Here is a 17544-nt window from a genome sequence, read left to right on the forward strand (position 1 = left end):
AAAGTTACCTTTAGTTTTGTTCTAGCGAAGGCTACGTTCACGCAAATGGCTTTAAACAGTGGTAATGCTAGCCATTTTGACATGCACAATAATCTTCCCTACCTTGTGCTTGCGGCTTGCCCATTTAAAATAACTCCTCTCGCTTTGCTGTCTCCATCCTTTCTGTTTTCGTTGTTTAAAAAAACATGTTGTATCCATGATGAGTCTCGAGTTAATGAATTAGCTTATAACATTGTATGCTGATAACCAGCATAGATAGTAATATAAAACAACAAGCTTGCTGACAAGTTCTGTAGCATGCGTGTGTATCTCTCCGGCTCAAACAAAAGGTGCGCGCGTGCATAGTTCTGCATTAAGTTGATTTTGATAACGTGTTTACAAACTTTACTTTACAGAAAATTGTAAATAGCCTACTGTCATGCAGTTAATGGAATACTGTGCAGAGTTGGGAAGTTATGGCTATCTGTGTGAATACACACACACAGGGGCAATTCTCTCTACAGTAGTTGTTTAGTAGCCTGATGATACGCACAGTGCGTACTTGGGTACGGCCGTGGTTTTGGCGTGCCTTACTGCAGGGGTCCCCTACCTTTTATGTACCATGGACCGGTTTGATTCCTATTTTTTTTTTTCACGGACCGGGGGGGGTTGGGGGTTCCATGTTCCATATGTGCATTACTTGAAAAGAACTAGCTCCAGTTATGTATGAACAGTGAAGGTAACGATCTCTTGTGAAAAACGTGAACTTGAGGAAGTGAAAATTGAATAATATGAACTATGAATATTGAACAACTTGAAGCTACATCTATAAGTGTGAACATGCTTAACAAAATATGGGAACAAAACATGGGAACTAAATGTGCATTACGAATATAATCAGTGGGAGCCCTGCTTGTTTCCCTGCAACAAGAAGCTTCCATCTGGGGGTGATGGAAGACAGTGACACCCTCAGTGTGTTTGAAATGTCCAGTCGATTGCGCAATTTGTCTAGTTGCAGTCATTGCGAAAACCCGCCTCGCATAGATACGTGGCGGGAAACGTTTTCAGCGCTTTTACGGCTATCTCGGGATATTCTGCTTTGGTTTTGATCCAAAAACCTGCCAGAGAGGTTTCCTTATACACACTCTTAAGACCACCGTCATTTGCAATTTCGATCAACTGCTCTTCCTCCTGCGCTGACAAGTTAGGACTATTCGGGATATTGACAAATGGGTTGCGGACCCACTCATTGGTTTGCCGTGGATCTTTGAAGGATGGGAAGTAAGCAGCTCAAACTCATTTGAGAGCGCAACAAGGTGATCGCGCACCAGCTGCGAGAGAAAGGGCCCTGCCTCAGTCTCTCCCAAAACCCCCACTACTTTTTGGAACATATCAAATACACCCCGGTCCACTCGTCGTCCCTACAAATCAAGCTTGGCTTTAAATGCAGCGACTTTATCTGCCAGTTTAAAGACAGTCGTCATTCTCCCCTGGAGTGACAGGTTGAGGTCATTAAGCAACCCGAATATGTCACACAGGTAAGCGAGTTTTGACACCCAGTCCTCATCACTAAAATGTGCAGCTAACGGTGACTTTTTTTCTGCTCTCGCAACTCAAACACTCCAGTGTTTGAAAACAAGCATCTTTAGCCAGTGACCTGCTAAAGATGCTTGTTTTTTGTTGCTCATTCTAGCAGTTTAGCTAACTTCGTGTGACACTACCGTTCGCCAAGAACTGATCAAGTGAAGTGAGCTGACCTGAGGCTGCGTAGCGCTGAAGGCAATATGTAAAAGTGTTGAAGGCGGGACAGACAGACGTAAGAAAATAGACCTCGCAAAATGCAAACATGCGTGCAATCAAACAACTGCATATAGGCCTATGCCATGTAAAAACGTGACATTATTGTGAGTAAAATTTAGTTTAGTTTGCATGCATTTTTTTTTTAAACTCATGTCGTAGGCTACAGCCCGGTTAGGAATGTCCGGTGGTTGGGGCCCGGTGGTTGGGGACCGCTGCCTTACTCAGAACATCTGGCTGCCGCTCTCTCTTTTTTTCGAGCTCGGCTTTCATATTTCCTAATTGTCTCATGCGAAGCCATTGTTGTCTGTGATAGCATGCATTGATACGGGCAAAGACAGGTGACGATAAGACATTTGTTTTCTTTTTTAAATGTCCCGCGCCGGGGGCCCCCTAGTGGTCGGGGCACGGGGCAGCAGCCCCTTTGCCCAATGGCCAAACGCGGCCCTGAGTGCATGGCGTACCTGGGGTCTAAGCATACCTAAGATCAGTCGCTCCATTGTCTTCATATGTGATGTTAGAGCCTGTAGTCATTAAGCTCACTAGGGTGTGGGTGAGACATGATGTCTTCCACAGTGTTGGAACTTGTCCGAGACGTAGACTCAAGTTGAAGATGTGCTTCAGTGGCTCCCCCAGTTCAGCAGCACAGGCCTTGAGTAGCCTTGGAGACAGTCTGTCAGGCCCGGCTGCCTTCTTGGGGCGAAGTTTCTTTAGTTGAACTCTTACTTGATCTGCTGTGATGATGGGGGTGCATCTGGGATCTGTGTGCCTGATGGCTGTTGGCTGAAGTCGTTGTCACCTCATTGTTCGCGATCGCCATGTGGGGGAGGGGTGCAATATCCAGTGATGGTGGGGGTACGATAGCCTGTGATGGTGAAGGTGAGTGTTGCACTGGTATTGAGGGGGTGTGGGGGCTGGGGGATGACCACCTCCTTGATGTCCCCTGTCAAGGCTGCCATGGTCGTGGACACCTCAACAGGCACAGGCATGGAGGCGTCAGGCGGGGCAGGGCGTGAGGTGATGGTGGCTTAGGTCGTTGGGTGTCACCGGGATGCAGAGCTGGAGAGACTGGAAGACTGGGAGGTGGGGGTAGGGCACGCACGCAAACAAGAGCAGTGTCTAAGTCAGCAGGGGGTGGTGGACAGACCACTGCCATTGGAGCTGGAGCAGGGCAGTCAAACCTGTTGTAGAAGTGGTTCAGCTGGTTCGCCCTGCCCAGGTCACCCTCCACAGAGCTGCTGCTCTTCTTCAGGCCAGTTATAGTCTTCATGCCTTCCCATACCTCCTTCATGTTGTTTTCCTGCAACTTCTGTTCCACCTTCCTTCTGTAGTCGTCCTTAGCCTCTTTCAGCTTGACTTTGAGTTCCCCTTGCACGCGCCTCAGCTCTGCCATGTCCCCCTCTCTGAACGCCATCTTTTTCCTATTGAGAATGGTCTTGACATTGCTGGTTATCCAAGGCTTGTTGTTAGGAAAGCAGCATACAGTTCTGGTGGGAACAACAACGTCCATACAGAAGTTCAGGTAGTCAGGTAGAGCAATGTGTGACCTCCTCTAAGTCCTCTCCATTCTGTAACACACTCCAGTCAGTGCACTCGAAGCAGTCTCTCAGAGCCTCATCCGCTTCAGGTGTCCACTTTCTGAAGGTGCGTGTGGCAACCGGTAGCCTCTGTACTTTGGGCTTGTACATTGGCTGGAGATGAATGAGGTTGTGGTCTGACTTTCCCAGTGGGGAAGGGGGTCTGCGCTGTATGCATCCCTCACGTTTGCATACAGTGGGCATCGCTTTCAAATGACCACTTAATTCGCGCATTACGCGGCGTGAAGCTGCGAGAAGCTTTAGTACCACTTTCAGCCACTGTGCGTCGCTCTGCCACTGTACATCGCTCTGCCTGCCGTCCCTTACATAATTGATGCCGAGAGTAATCCCAGCCTACGAATTCAATAACAAAATAAATCATGCATAATTAAACATTACCTCGATTTAGGCTACTTGGGTATGGCTTAAGGCTTGACTACACGAAAATCGAAATCGAAATTTGCTGTCTACATTATTGTCAGTGTTGGGGTTAACGCAACTCGCTAAATCAAAACAGTGGTGTGATAATTGAGCCAGTAGAGAAATAACTGTTCAGAATTAATCTGTAGCCTTGGGTAGGCTTCTGCAGAAAACAATGTTGTTGCCGATTTAATACTATCTGGCGGCGTTTTTAACAGGCTACGCTTAATAGAGGCTTAGACAACTATGACCCACGTTTTGGTTTAAGTAAATTAATTTGCCCTACTTCTTGACTGCAATGTAGTCAATTGACTGCTTGACATGTCATTTTTATTTTCTGTACGATAAACAATTACATCTGCTTTATGCCGCAGAATTACATTCATATTTGGCTGACTGCAGAGCGCCACTTCCCTCCCCATATTCCAATATTAAGATAGTATAAAGTGCTTTTTGTATAGGCTACTATCATAAAAAAAAATAGTTAAAACTATTTTTAGCTAAAGCTATTTGCAATTTGACAAAACACTGGTCCTCATTTTGCGAATGCGAGGACGATATGAGCCTGTTGCATTTAGTTAGATGTCCGAGTCACACATAATGTTTGAAAACCACTGGCTCGTAATCACAATAATTTAACACACGACAGTTGGATAACCTACTTCATCATGTCCCCATGCCTACATTTTTGTGAGTAGCATAGAGATCGTTAAAAACAATAAAGTATGGCTCTCCATTTGGGACATCGAAAACTTTTTTTAATTTTTAATAGACTACCGTCGAAGATGCTGACTTGCAAAAGCCTCGGGATAACACGTTATCTCCACTATCATCAGTCATGCCCCTTGATCAAAGTGGGGAATGAAATAAAAGTTTAAGAACCACTGGCTTAACAAGTTACCTGCAATCCAGAACACAGAATCTATTGCAATATTCTGATGATCGGCGATGATATCGGCAAATGTTTGTTTTCCAAAGTAAGAATTTCACTTCACCATGCACCTTCGACAATACCTGGCCTACCTGGTATCATTACAAACATTATTCTGTGTCCTAAAACTGGCATATTTTATGGCATTGTGTCATGTAAGTTCGTTGCAAAATCTAGAGAAATGTGTGAGGTGGTCAGCGGGGGACAATTGAGACACACATTGGATTGTGTTATTACTTGAACATTCCACACTATCCACAGCTGTGGTAGGCCTATCAGGGGCAGGAGGATTACTGTCAGCGCAGGCTTTATATAAAATTCTTCAACAGAAGGCCTCGAATGTTGTCTTGTTTGTGGGGGCTTTGCTTCGCTTCTGTAATTTCGGCTTCATTGAAAATGAGGGCTTCCCTCAATGACCCTCCGAGAATAAATAAAGGTTGAATGAATGAATGAATGAATGCAGGCTTGCCCAAAATAAAGGCATGTGGTTTGCGCAGCCTACAGTAAATAACAGACCCGCCAGAATGCGTTATGATGCTTTTTACGAGCAAGATGTTTTGGTACCCTACGACACTGCATGTTCTTAAATAACAATGATCATCAGTAATATTCTACCATTAATTTGGGTAAATGGGCAAGCGTGACCACCTTGATTGGCTGATGATTGTAACGCTGGCATGATTCCAAACACCTCCCTTACGATGATGAGTGACAGGTCTCAGAATCGGCGCTACACAAGGACGGAAGATGATGAATAACTGGGGCCGTAGGCTATTCACAAAGGCTTTTATCTTACTACTAGGAGTAGGCTACTCCTAAATCGCACTTAAAGATTTTAGATTGGAGTTTTCTCTTAAACGTTATTCACAAAGCCTTTCAGACAACTCCTAAACTAGGAGTGAGTCTTCGTGGCTATGGATGACGTCATTACTCATGCACGAGCTTGACTGAAGTGACCACCTTGATTGGCTGACGATTGTAACGCGGGAATTCCAAACACCTCTCTTCCGATGATGACTGACAGGTGACAGGTCGGAGAACGCGTGCGCTACACAAGTAGTGTGAAGGACGGAAGATGATTAATAACTGAATAAAAAGGCCTAGCCTAAATGAATAAAGAGTAAGGCAAAACAAATAGCTTAGTAGCCTAATGAAACATAGGCCTATGGATTGATGCAGTAGCCTACCTTTGCAACATTATTAAATTAATCTGTCACCATATCCCTAGGCTACGTTTGCAAAGAGGAGAACATTTTAATTTGATTCACAATGAAACGTTACATTTCATTTCCATGTTAACAATGAGTAGTTTGTGTTGTTGTTGGTGGCGTTATTGCATCCCTTTTATGAATGCAAAATTGTTCCCTTGCAATTGGAAGCTCCTGTTGCGCATAGGCTATTTCAAAACATCGCAACGTAAAATGCCACAAAAAAGCTGTTTATGAATAGGTCTTAGTGAGTTAGGAGTCCTCTCGACTTAAGCTGTCCCAGACTTAGGTGCTACTTTTAGGTCTAAAATGCTTCGTGAATTACTTTTTGTGAAAAAAATAGGAGTCCTAAAGTTAGGAGTGACACGCCCATTATTTTTAGGAGTTGCTCCTAAATTCACCAGTTAGGAGCTACTTTTAGCCTTAAAATTCTTTGTGAATATGGCCCCTGAATAAAAAGGCCTAGCCTAAATGAATCAAGGCAAAACAAATAGCCTAGTAGCCCAATGAAAAATACGGATTGATGTAGTATCTTGTAACATTATTAAATTATTCTGTTACTATGCCTACGTTTGCAAAAAGAGAACATTTTAATTTGATTCACAATAATGTTACATTTAATTTACATGTTGACAATGATTAGCCTAGTTTTGTTGTTGTTGTTGGCGTTATTGCATGTTAGTTATGCCTACAATGCAAAATTGCTTCCCTCGTGATTGGAAGCTCCTGTAGCTGCATAGGATTTCAAAACCGCAGGTTTGTGAATAGGTCTGTGAGTAAGGAGTCCTCTTGACTTCTTTTAAGCTGTCAGAGGTGGGAAGGTGTGATTTTTTGGGGGAAGGGCCGGATTAACTGGGCACAATTGTCTGATGGCCCCCCTTCCCCCCTGCCAACGTGAATCGGGTGGTTAGTTAATAGGCCTATCGTGAAGATTTTTCCTGCCATCTAAGGCCAAGCCTCACCAAGTAGCTTGTTTGTTTACAACTAACATTCCATTTAATTAAACTGCTTTATAGGCTATGCCGAAATAGTTTTCAACATTTTGAATATTAGTGTCGGGTGAATTGAAATGTTCTCAAAGTAGCCTTATGGCTGAAAGCTGCTTGGGACACAAAAGCGCTAAGGAGTAATTTTGGCTTTGTCAGAACTGAAGAGCTGTGGACGGCACGGCACGGTATGCCCAATGAAAATAAATTAACGCAACGCAACACAACACAACACAGACCCCGCTTCTCTCGCGTCAGTCGCTGACATGAACGAAACACAGAACCCGCTTCTCTCACGGCAGTCACTGACAGTAACCTAGAATAAATGCATGGGGAAAAAAACTTCCCCATGACAAAGACATCGTAAAACACTGAAAGTTAATATTTTGTCACTAGCAACATTCATCTGTCCTTTGTCAAATGTATTATGTTCCAAGTACCCTATGCGTAATTCTGCTTCATAAAGTTGAACAAATACATTTGCTTATTTCACAGAAAAATATAAATAGCCAGTCTACAGTGCAGAGTTGGTAAGTTATGGTAGGCCAACTTGCAGTGAACATACAAAGAGGGGAAATTATTTCTCTTGCAGCTGAGTAGCCTCAGGTGCGCACGTAGACATAAGGCCGAACATGCAAGCGCCAATGAATCGTGCCCTCATCACTCTAAGTTCGCCTTCAAGCAAGGAAAACGATGATTTGAAGACATCTGTTTCGTTGGAAGGGCAAGGGGTAGCAACAGGGCAACACAGAGACAGGCCCGTTATGAGAGTATTAAAATATAGGATATTCTACGGGAAAACATTAAAACCGCAAGACAGCGGGGAAAGTTAAAATACGTGATAAACACGGAAAAAGTTGGCATGCATTGTTTCGGTCCCCGTGCACAGGGATTATTTGTCATACTATTAATCACATATGATTATTTGTGAAATTGTGCAAACAGGCGCAACACATTTGAAAAAGAAGGACTGGTAGCATGCAAGCTCACAGGAAAGATTGATTTAAGAATGTTATCACAAAGTGTGTGGTTGTGGCGCAGGCGGAAGACAATTGGCAGGGGAGGGTCATGTCTTTTTTTAACAATTCTGTTGGAGGGTCATTGAACAATTTCTAGCAGGCAAGAGAGGGTCATGCAACTTCCAACTGAAGCACTCAAAATTCCTCCGGTGGCCCCTTCAATAAATAACGATCAGTCCCTAGATTGCTGCTGGGCTATATGTCTTGGTTCTGTTAACAACTCATTGTCAAACGCATAGCCTATCTCGCGGTTGCATCCATTACAAACAAACATGCAATGTGAACGTCTGGGATTGGGGAGAGCACTAAATGCTCTACTGAATAAGCACTAAGTCAAACCTTTAAATGAAAAACACTCTTTAATAATCCAAAAAAATAAACAGCTAATGAAGTAAAACTTGTGACCATCAAAAATCGTTTATCGCTCGTAACTCCGTGATACCAGGACGTAACAGGAAGGCATTTGGCTGAGCAACGGAGGTTAATATGCTCCATGTTTTGTCCAAATGATGACTGTCTATCATCGTTGCACTCGGAGAAAACCCGGAATGTTTCATTCGCCCCCGTTTCAATCGTCCCGGTTGTACCTACTCAAAACGCAGATAGAACCTTATTATTCTAAGGTAGCGAAATAGCGTTCAGCATGATTCATGCCCAATTAATTCCCCCTGTTAAAGTGTTCGCCTTTGTAGTTTGGTTTCGTGATAGCCTATGATAAACGGCTTATGGCCAAATATTTGAAAACGTTAAAATACAGTAGGCGATAAACCCGGAAAAAGTTGACAGTGATTTTTTCATAATCACTTTGGAGGGTCATAGAAAAATGTATTGCTGGAGAGGGAGGGTCACGTCTTTTTGGACTAATGCTCCCCAAACTCCTCGGGTAGCCCCTTAAATAAATAACGAACAGTCCCTAATGAAGTAAACTTGTGACCATCAAAAATCGTTTATCGCCTGTAGGCCTAACTCCGTGATAACAGGACGTAACAGGAAGGCATTTGGCTGAGCAACGGAGGTTAATACTCTATATTTTGTCCAAATGATGTCTGTCTATCATTGTTGCACTCGGAGAAAACCAGAATGTTTAATTTGTCCTGCGTCTCTACGGCTGCAAACGGGATTCACTCACAGTTAACCAAATATTTCTTTATTAGGGCAGGCATATTTCTGGCTATTACATTATTTCTAAACCAGTCTGCTAAAGTCTGTAGTGAAGTCTGTGTAGGGTTTTCCAGGGTGAAGCTGGCCAACTCGAAGCACTGCCCACTGTACATGAGGTCTATTGTCCTGTTTTTCCTTGTAGGGCAGTCAACAAACTGGTAGAAATTTGTGAGTGTGGAATCCAGTGTTATATGATTGAAGTCGCCAGAGATCACAAAAAAGGCATCAGTGTGTTGGGTTTGAAGCCTTGCAATCAGACCTCTCAAGTCTCACGCATTGAGCGTGAGACACGCGCATTTCAATGACTTCACACGCTCACACGCCACACATGGCATTTCTCACTCCGAGAAATTATTAACTTGCCCGCACAGAAATTTCTAAGGGCTATATCGTGCGTGTCACACAACGTTGCTGTCTGTGCGCTCATTCAGCTCAGAGAGCTGCTGTTCAGTTACTAACCTATCGGCCAATCAGAACATAGGATTTCTCAACCAATCAGGAAATAGTTTTGTTTTGATGTGGGTCCGCAACGTGGAGACTGCTGGTCCGCGGAGTCGTGGAGTGAAATTAGACCCGGTGCTTCGTCTGATAATTTGCTGCGCAGTTGATCAAGATACCGCGGACCGACAAAAAAAGAAAACAAACGTTTCTGCTATCGATGTCATTAAACATGGAGCCATACAATAAAGTGGTGGTATGAGCGTTCATTCAATGCAGGCGTCTGCGCGAGAGAAACGGAAACTAATCGATAACGTTGGTATCAAAGCTCCGCTTCAACCTGTTGAATGCTATTTAATTGTTTAATGACACTTAATAGAACAACGTTGATTTTTGGAACTTCCATAGAAACAGAGCAGAGACTGTATAATACACTGTATAGCACTGAGTATGGTATAGTCAAATTTGAATATAACGTGGCCAAAAGCTATTGTAGCCTTCTTTCTATCTGTTAAAGATCAACAGATCAGTGATTTACGCCTATCTGCTCACCAAAAAAGCTGGTATTGTGTTTCCTGAATCCTTCAGGCATTCAAATTAAACTTCATTAAAAAACATGTATGTATTTTTTCTCTCCATATCCTACCAATGTATGATGCTTGCATGAGGTAAACATCCCAAAACAATAGCACCCATATACCCAAGTATTTCTTTTCCTATGCAAGCATCATGCAACCATGCAAAAGCAATGAAACTAATTATATCTTACATTAGTAAAGCAGTCCTCTGATGTGCATGTCACAAAACATTTAAGTGAAAGTGCATGTATAACAATATAGGCATAATAATGATTGATTGATAGATAGATAGATAGATAGATACTTTATTGATCCTCAAGGGGAAATTCAAGATTCAAGATTGTGATAATGATAATGACAATTTGATTTGGAGGGAGTGGGGTTGGGTACGTGTAGATGAGCCCTATGACCCCAAAGACTGCCATGACTGGGCCTCAGGTCAAAGAAGTTTGAGAAAGGCTGGTCTACATAACCTGCATCAGATTGAGGTTTGCAGTGATGCGCCTGAAGGCACGGGTTGAGGACCCAGTCAGTTACGTCACAATATGCACATTTGTTTAAATTCATACCTACGTAATCACCATGACCAAAATTGTACCTTTTTTTTTTTTTTTTCTTTGAATCTTGAAAAAAAAAATATTGACCTACCTACCGACCCATTTTTTTTTATTGTTTTGGCTGTTACTGCAAACAAGAATATTTTTAAGGATGGCTTCATGACTGTGAAAATGACTGACATTGAACCACAGTGCTTTAAATGGGAGTCCCCAGTATCAGTCATCAAGGCATCAAAATCTGCCACAAACTATCAAAATACACATCAAAATCTACAACACACAACATCACTCATAAACACACACACACACACACACACACACACGGACAGAACCACCACTGTTCAAAAGTGTGTTTGAAATAATGGAATTTGTGCTCTCTCATGAAGCTGGGTCGATGGGACATGGGGAGGGTGGGTCTGTTGATCGGGAGGGGGCGTGGCGCCACGAGTAGTTCAAGCAGATGTAGGACTTTCATGTACTTCGATCAATGGGAAGGGGGCGTGGCACGGTACCAATACCACGCCCCCTCCCCCCTGAGAAACAAAGTCTCACTCCTTGCAAACTTCAAAACTTGAGAGCCCTGCTTGCAATTGTGGAGTGGATGACGTCACACGCTGTATCCGGGAGAGCTCGTGGTGGAACGTAAACACAGACAACAATGGTGTGCGAGAACTCCCTCGGCATGTAGTACGGAAGGAGACTAACCGCTAATAACTCCACATCCTTGCAGCATACAGTTTCCTTCACTGTAACATGTCCGGGGTTGACCCATCTATTGTTTATGTACAGCACCAGTCCACCTCCCTTCTTTTTGCCAGAAAGTTTACAGTCTCTGTCCAAACGAGCTACACTGAAGCCGGGCAGCTCAACGTTAGAAGTGGGGATATGGCTTGTTAACCACTTCTCCGTAAAGCATAACAAACTACATTCCCTGTACAACTTCTGGTTTCTTAGAAGGTTTCTTCAGGGCAGCCAGTTCGTCAGTCTAGTTAGCCAGTGAGTTAACGTTCTCCATCACAATCGATGGAACTGAGGGCTTGTATCTCCACTTCTTCTCTCGATGCCTCGTCTTCACTTTAACTCCCACTTTGCGAATATTCCTTTCCTATTCGCTTTCCATTTTAGCGAATATTCACGTTGGAACTAGCGGAAGTATTACAAATTTTAAAAAGTAAAAAACGGGTCTTGTCAAAAGGGCACTTGGACATCAAAGGGGCAGGTGCTAGCCCCTGTAGCCCCCCTTCTCTGCACGTGTCTGGACAGGACTACGCTTATATTTCAGTTTGCAAACATAAATTCTTACCCTTTGCCTTTTGTTTGAAAAAGCCAAACAGTTTCAATTATTTTTTGCTGGCCACGTCATGTCTGCTTTCTCAACGTACTGCAACCTATGACACTGAACCACCCAGTGAGTTGACAGCAATAACGTTAGTTGAAAGCACAGATCCACTGATCTCAGACCAGACCGCGAAGCGACCCTTTGCCGCTCTCCACCCACCCCCAGCCCAGCCCCGGCCCGTTCTGCTTCTCCTTGTCAGAGTTTAGTATTCGTGACTCCTTGTTCTAAAAGGCTACGAGGGATAGAACGCACAACGAAATAAAAAAGTTAAATAACAATTTTGGCTACCCGGGCTGAAGCCCCGGTAAAATTGGCTGGCGACGCCCTGACATCTTTGGTGTTTGTGCAACTGGGCCCTGAAGATCTAAGAAAAGTTTTAGTAGGCCTACGTAAGAATTAGGAAAGTATGTGAGAAGTGAGATCAAAATTACCTTGTTAGCTTCTTTTCGCCATTTAAGCTCAGCGCGAGAAGAAAAAAATTTCTTCTTCTGGATCCTAGCAAGGAGAACAAGACTGTGCTGTGGTGAATTCAGTGGGAAATAGCTTGTTTATTTTTTTCGTGTGTGTATGTCTCTATGTGATAGAATTATTATTTGATGCAAATAGTTCTAGCTGGTTTATAGAATTATTATTTGATGCAAATAGTTCTAGCTTACAAAATTATTGGCTGGCTGCCTGCGGCTGGAACAATTTGTTATGTTTTATGGTCCAGGCTGGACCAGGCTGTTTTTGTTTGAAAATTTAACCAATCTTCTTGACTAATATGTTAATCGGACACATATTACACAATCTAATGGTTAAAACGTGTCCAAATTTGTCAACTAATGAAAATTGGTTAACATTTAACTAAATCAGATTTGTCAATTTGACTAATATGTTAGTCGGACACTTATTACACAATCTCATTGGTTAGTGCAACCTAGTTAGATAGGTAAATTTGTCAACTGATGAAAATTGGTTAAAAACATAACTAAAGTCCAATTTGTCAATCTAACTAATTTGTTATTCGGACACATACTATGACATTGGTTAAAATTGATTGATTTCATGGTTTTTAGAGTGTAGTCAAAAGTTGTACATTCTGTAAGGGGGGAAACTGGCAGTATCAATTTCACATGGAATTCACAATGAGCAACATTCATAGAAGAACTAAGACCTACTTTGTATCATACAGAGCCCGCAAAGGGGGATTTATTTAGAGCAAGTTTCTTGCAATACTTTTGTGTTCTCTGACAATTTTGTTGCGTTCCGTCGTTTTGCATTCCCTTGCAATAGTTTTGGGTCCCCTTGCAGTACGTCTTCTGTTCCCTCTCAATAGCTTTATATTCCCACACAATAATTTTGCGTTACCTCGCAATACTTTTGATTTTGCAAGGGAATGCAAAACTATTGGGAGGGAACGCTCTCCTTTGCCCCCAACCCACTGGCCCCTCCTGTGCTTCAGGTCACCTCCACCCACCCCGAAAGCAGCCCTGAAAGCCCTGGAAGCCCTGGCAGCGAGGGGGATGAGGAAGAGAAATAAATGTGGCACATCTTGCATGCACACACACATCATGTGCACAGACAGACAGACACACACACACACACACACACGCATACACATACATACAGTACATAAATACATATACATACATACATACATACATACATACATACACACATATGCACCACATATAACCATGTGATGCACTGGCACAAAGATAACATGAAATGCACGTTGTCTCTCTGACTCAAATACATTCACACACAGAAACAGTAGCTCCTTAGGTGCGTGCGTGTGTCTCCAAAACTAAAACTCGTATGTATTTATTCCTGTACTGCATGTTCAAACTTGACGGATATATTGGATATTGAATTTCTTTATATTTACATTTTAAACTATTATTTAAATTATTTAATGTAATATATAATTCATATATAGTATAATTATCATGTAAAGGTAAGCTGGTTAGTCTTCATACCTGTTTATTTTTAGTTTCAGTCTTACTGAATTACTGATAAAACAATACACTAATTTCTATGATGTGAAGAAAAACACAAACAATTTTAATATTCCATGTTGATGACTTTGAAATCTGAGGTCTCACTTAAGTCAAGTCAAGTCAAGTCAAGTCGGCTTTTATTGTCAATTTCTTTACATGCACTGGTCATACAAAGAATTGAAATTTCGTTTCTTACTTTCCCATGCAGACATAGACATGCTTTAAATACAGACATAGACATACTATAGACATAGCCATAGACAATAAACATTAAATTAAAGTGCAAGACTGAAATATAGAACATGTATGTATCAAAATAGAAATATCGGACATATATATAAAAAAAATAGAGGTAGTTGTGTTGTATATTTATATAGTCTTAACAGTTACATGAAGTTTAAACTTGTGCTTGTGTGACCTGTATATTTACATTGATATGCAGTATGCAGTAATTTCAAGTATATCAGGCTTGATGTGAAGCAGCAACACGTTAGGCTGCGCAGTCACAGTGCAGTTCCACAGGGCGGTGTTGGGGGAGGGGGTTAGGGTAGACAGGATCCTAGTTTCCTAGGTTCCTGGCTGGCTGGTGGGTGGGGGGGGGGCTGTCAGTGATGGGGAGTGGGTAGAGTGTTCAGCATCCTGATTGCTTGGTGGATGAAGCTACTTGCCAGTCTGGTGGTGCGGGGAGCCGGAGGCTCCTGTACCGCTTTCCAGAGGGCAGGAGGCTGAACAGTTTGTGTGCAGGGTGGGTTGTATCCTTGACAATCATTAGTGCTTTTTGGTGAGGTGGTGGTGTAAATGTCCTGCAGGGAGGGGAGTGGTGCTCCAATGATCCTCTTAGCTGTGTTAACAGTGCTGGAGGGTCTTCCTGTTCTGATCTGTGCAGCTTCCGCCCCACACTGTGATGCTGCTGGAGACGATGCTCGATGGTCCCTCTGTAGAATGTAGTCATGACAGGAGGCGTGGCACTTGCCTTCTTCAATTTGCGCCAAGAAGTAGAGGGCTGCTGGGCTTTCTTCGCCAGTGATGCTGTGTTGGTGGTCCAGGAGAGGTCGTCGCTGATGTGCACCCCCAGAAATGTTGTGCTGCTCACTCTCTCCACAGCATCTCCGTCGATGGACAGTGGTGGCAGTTGTTTGTGGCAGTTGTTTGTTAACACTTTTCTTGCCAAACAAAGCACCAAAATCAACATTATCTCAGACATGTCATCATTGCATGTCAACATGCTTTTCATTCTAGGACTAATATCAGAATTAGAATCAGCTTTATTGGCCAGGTTTGCGTAAAACAACAAGGAATTTAACTCCGGTTAATCTATGCTCTCAAAGTACAACACTCACTTAACATATAAGAATAAAGAATAAAAACATAAAAGAATACAAAGCAGAACAGTAAGAATGGAATGAAGAGCAGTAATGATTGATAAGTATGGTATTACCACGTGCCACACCACACCATTTTGTGTTTTTGAGATTATGACGTGTATGTGCGTTGCAATTTGCAAAGAGGTTACTGGTAGGCTACACAGTCAGAGAACTCAGTGTGAGATTTATGACACATTATCTTGAAATGTTGCTATTACACTGAACCTCACTGCTACATTATTTAGATTTCCTTCTGCTTGAGATTTTTTCCATCCTTGTTGAGATAATCAACCTCACTTGATCAATTTCATCTTATAATGACCAAGACTGTGAGGAGTGCTATCATTGAAGAACACTGACCTACTGATATCCCTGATATCTTATAGTGCGGCCATATTTAGTAATTTCTATATGTCAACCCTGGTCTGTGAAGGATAGCCTATATGTAACTTTCTTACAAAGTCAAACCAGCAAACACACTACCAACCACTGTGAGTGAACCATTAAACAATCTTAACAGAGCTGAAGGAGTTTATTAGTGTGAAAAAACATCTTACCATTTTAAACTTACTTTTAAATTTATCTGAAGTGACTCGCAACAAACGTACAGTGCAATAGGAGACAATATTACCTTTACTCTGAAATCAATAGCCCATTGTATTTACTAAATTGTAATGTGTACATCAGTTTTACATACATAAAGTGTCTAAAATTAATTGATTAAATTCAAGCCATGATGACCCAATTTGAGCAACTTCCAATGAAATTGTTTAAATTACGTTTACATAAAATATACATGTTACTTCAACATCACTGTGCTATACAGCTTGAGACATGTACTTGAGATTCAGATGATGCAATTCATAATAATAGAAGATAATTTGCAATATCTTGAGATAAAATATTTTTACGAAGACATGCAATTTGGAACAACTGATACTTTGTGCATGCTCAATACCTAACGCACTCATGGTAGGAACAAAGCATGCTCATCTGAAAGCATAACATACATGTTATGTAACCAACCCAGCTCCTGGCATTTAAGCATAACTAACATTACAAACACATGTGAAAACTTTGGCCAACAACACTGATAGCTGCTTGATTATCTCAGTATTATCTAAGCACAGTGGCAGTATCGTAGCCTATGAGGTTTATCCGAGGCGCGATTATTGCTAGGTGAAAATGTAAAAAAAAAAATTAGGGGGCAGCCGTGGCCTACTGGTTAGCGCTTCGGACTTATAACCGGAGGGTTGCAGTTTCGAACCCCAACCAGTAGGCACGGCTGAAGTGCCCTTGAGCAAGGCACCTAACCCCTTACTGCTCCCCGAGCGCGGTTGTTGCAGGCAGCTCACTGCGCCGGGATTAGTGTGTGCTTCACCTCACTGTGTGTTCAATGTGTGTTCACTGTGTGCTGAGTGTGTTTCACTAATTCACGGATTGGGATAAATGCAGAGACCAAATTTCCCTCATGGGATCAAAAGAGTATGCAGTATATACTTATATACTTATATTGCAGGCCTATGCTTAGAATTTACTTATGGGATTCACATTCATCTTACATGATTATGGTTGGATACATTAATTGCTGTTGCAAAATATGTTGGGCTTTAAAGAGAAACATGACTAGTTTGTGTAGTTCAGTTATTTGTAGGTTTCAGGAACCTTTCAGCTATACTGGAAAAATCAATTAAAGTGGTCATTCAGAAAGAATAATGTTCTGCCCTTTGTCTGTTATTATAACATTATCAGTATGAACCATGTACACTGCAGAATAGATTTAATCTGGCCCGATGTTCCCACACCTTCTTAAAATTCAGTGACTTTTCAAGGACTTCCCAGGTCCAATTCCCTCAAAGACCCAACAGTTTAAGACATGGATCAAGTTTAATTCTTACAAATTGTTTACAATAACTTGATGGCTTTACAGAAACGTACAGACAACATTTAAAAAAAGAGAGAAGCTTGAATGTGCCAACACTTATCAATTTTCAGTGATGGCTGACAAAGTAGTTATCTTGCCTTCTCTAACAGAATATAGAAATTCTAACACTTTTAATTTCTAATGTCTATTTTCAAACATTTTCAAGGCCTTGATTTCCCCCCTCATTTTCACAAATTCTCATGGCTTTTACGGACTGTGGGAACCCGACTGACAGTTAGAAGGTGCATTTACACAACGCTTGCCATGTTCTCCTTTTTAGCAAC

At 42.1% G+C, this 17544-nt stretch overlaps 1 pseudogene; it reads left to right on the forward strand.

The window, feature by feature from the left end:
* Positions 1-16454: 16454 nt before the first annotated feature.
* Positions 16455-16616, forward strand: LOC125291452 (annotated as a pseudogene).
* Positions 16617-17544: the final 928 nt, after the last annotated feature.

The sequence above is a fragment of the Alosa alosa genome, chromosome 2, assembly GCF_017589495.1.
Source record: "Alosa alosa isolate M-15738 ecotype Scorff River chromosome 2, AALO_Geno_1.1, whole genome shotgun sequence".
Classification (NCBI taxonomy): Eukaryota; Metazoa; Chordata; class Actinopteri; order Clupeiformes; family Clupeidae; genus Alosa; species Alosa alosa.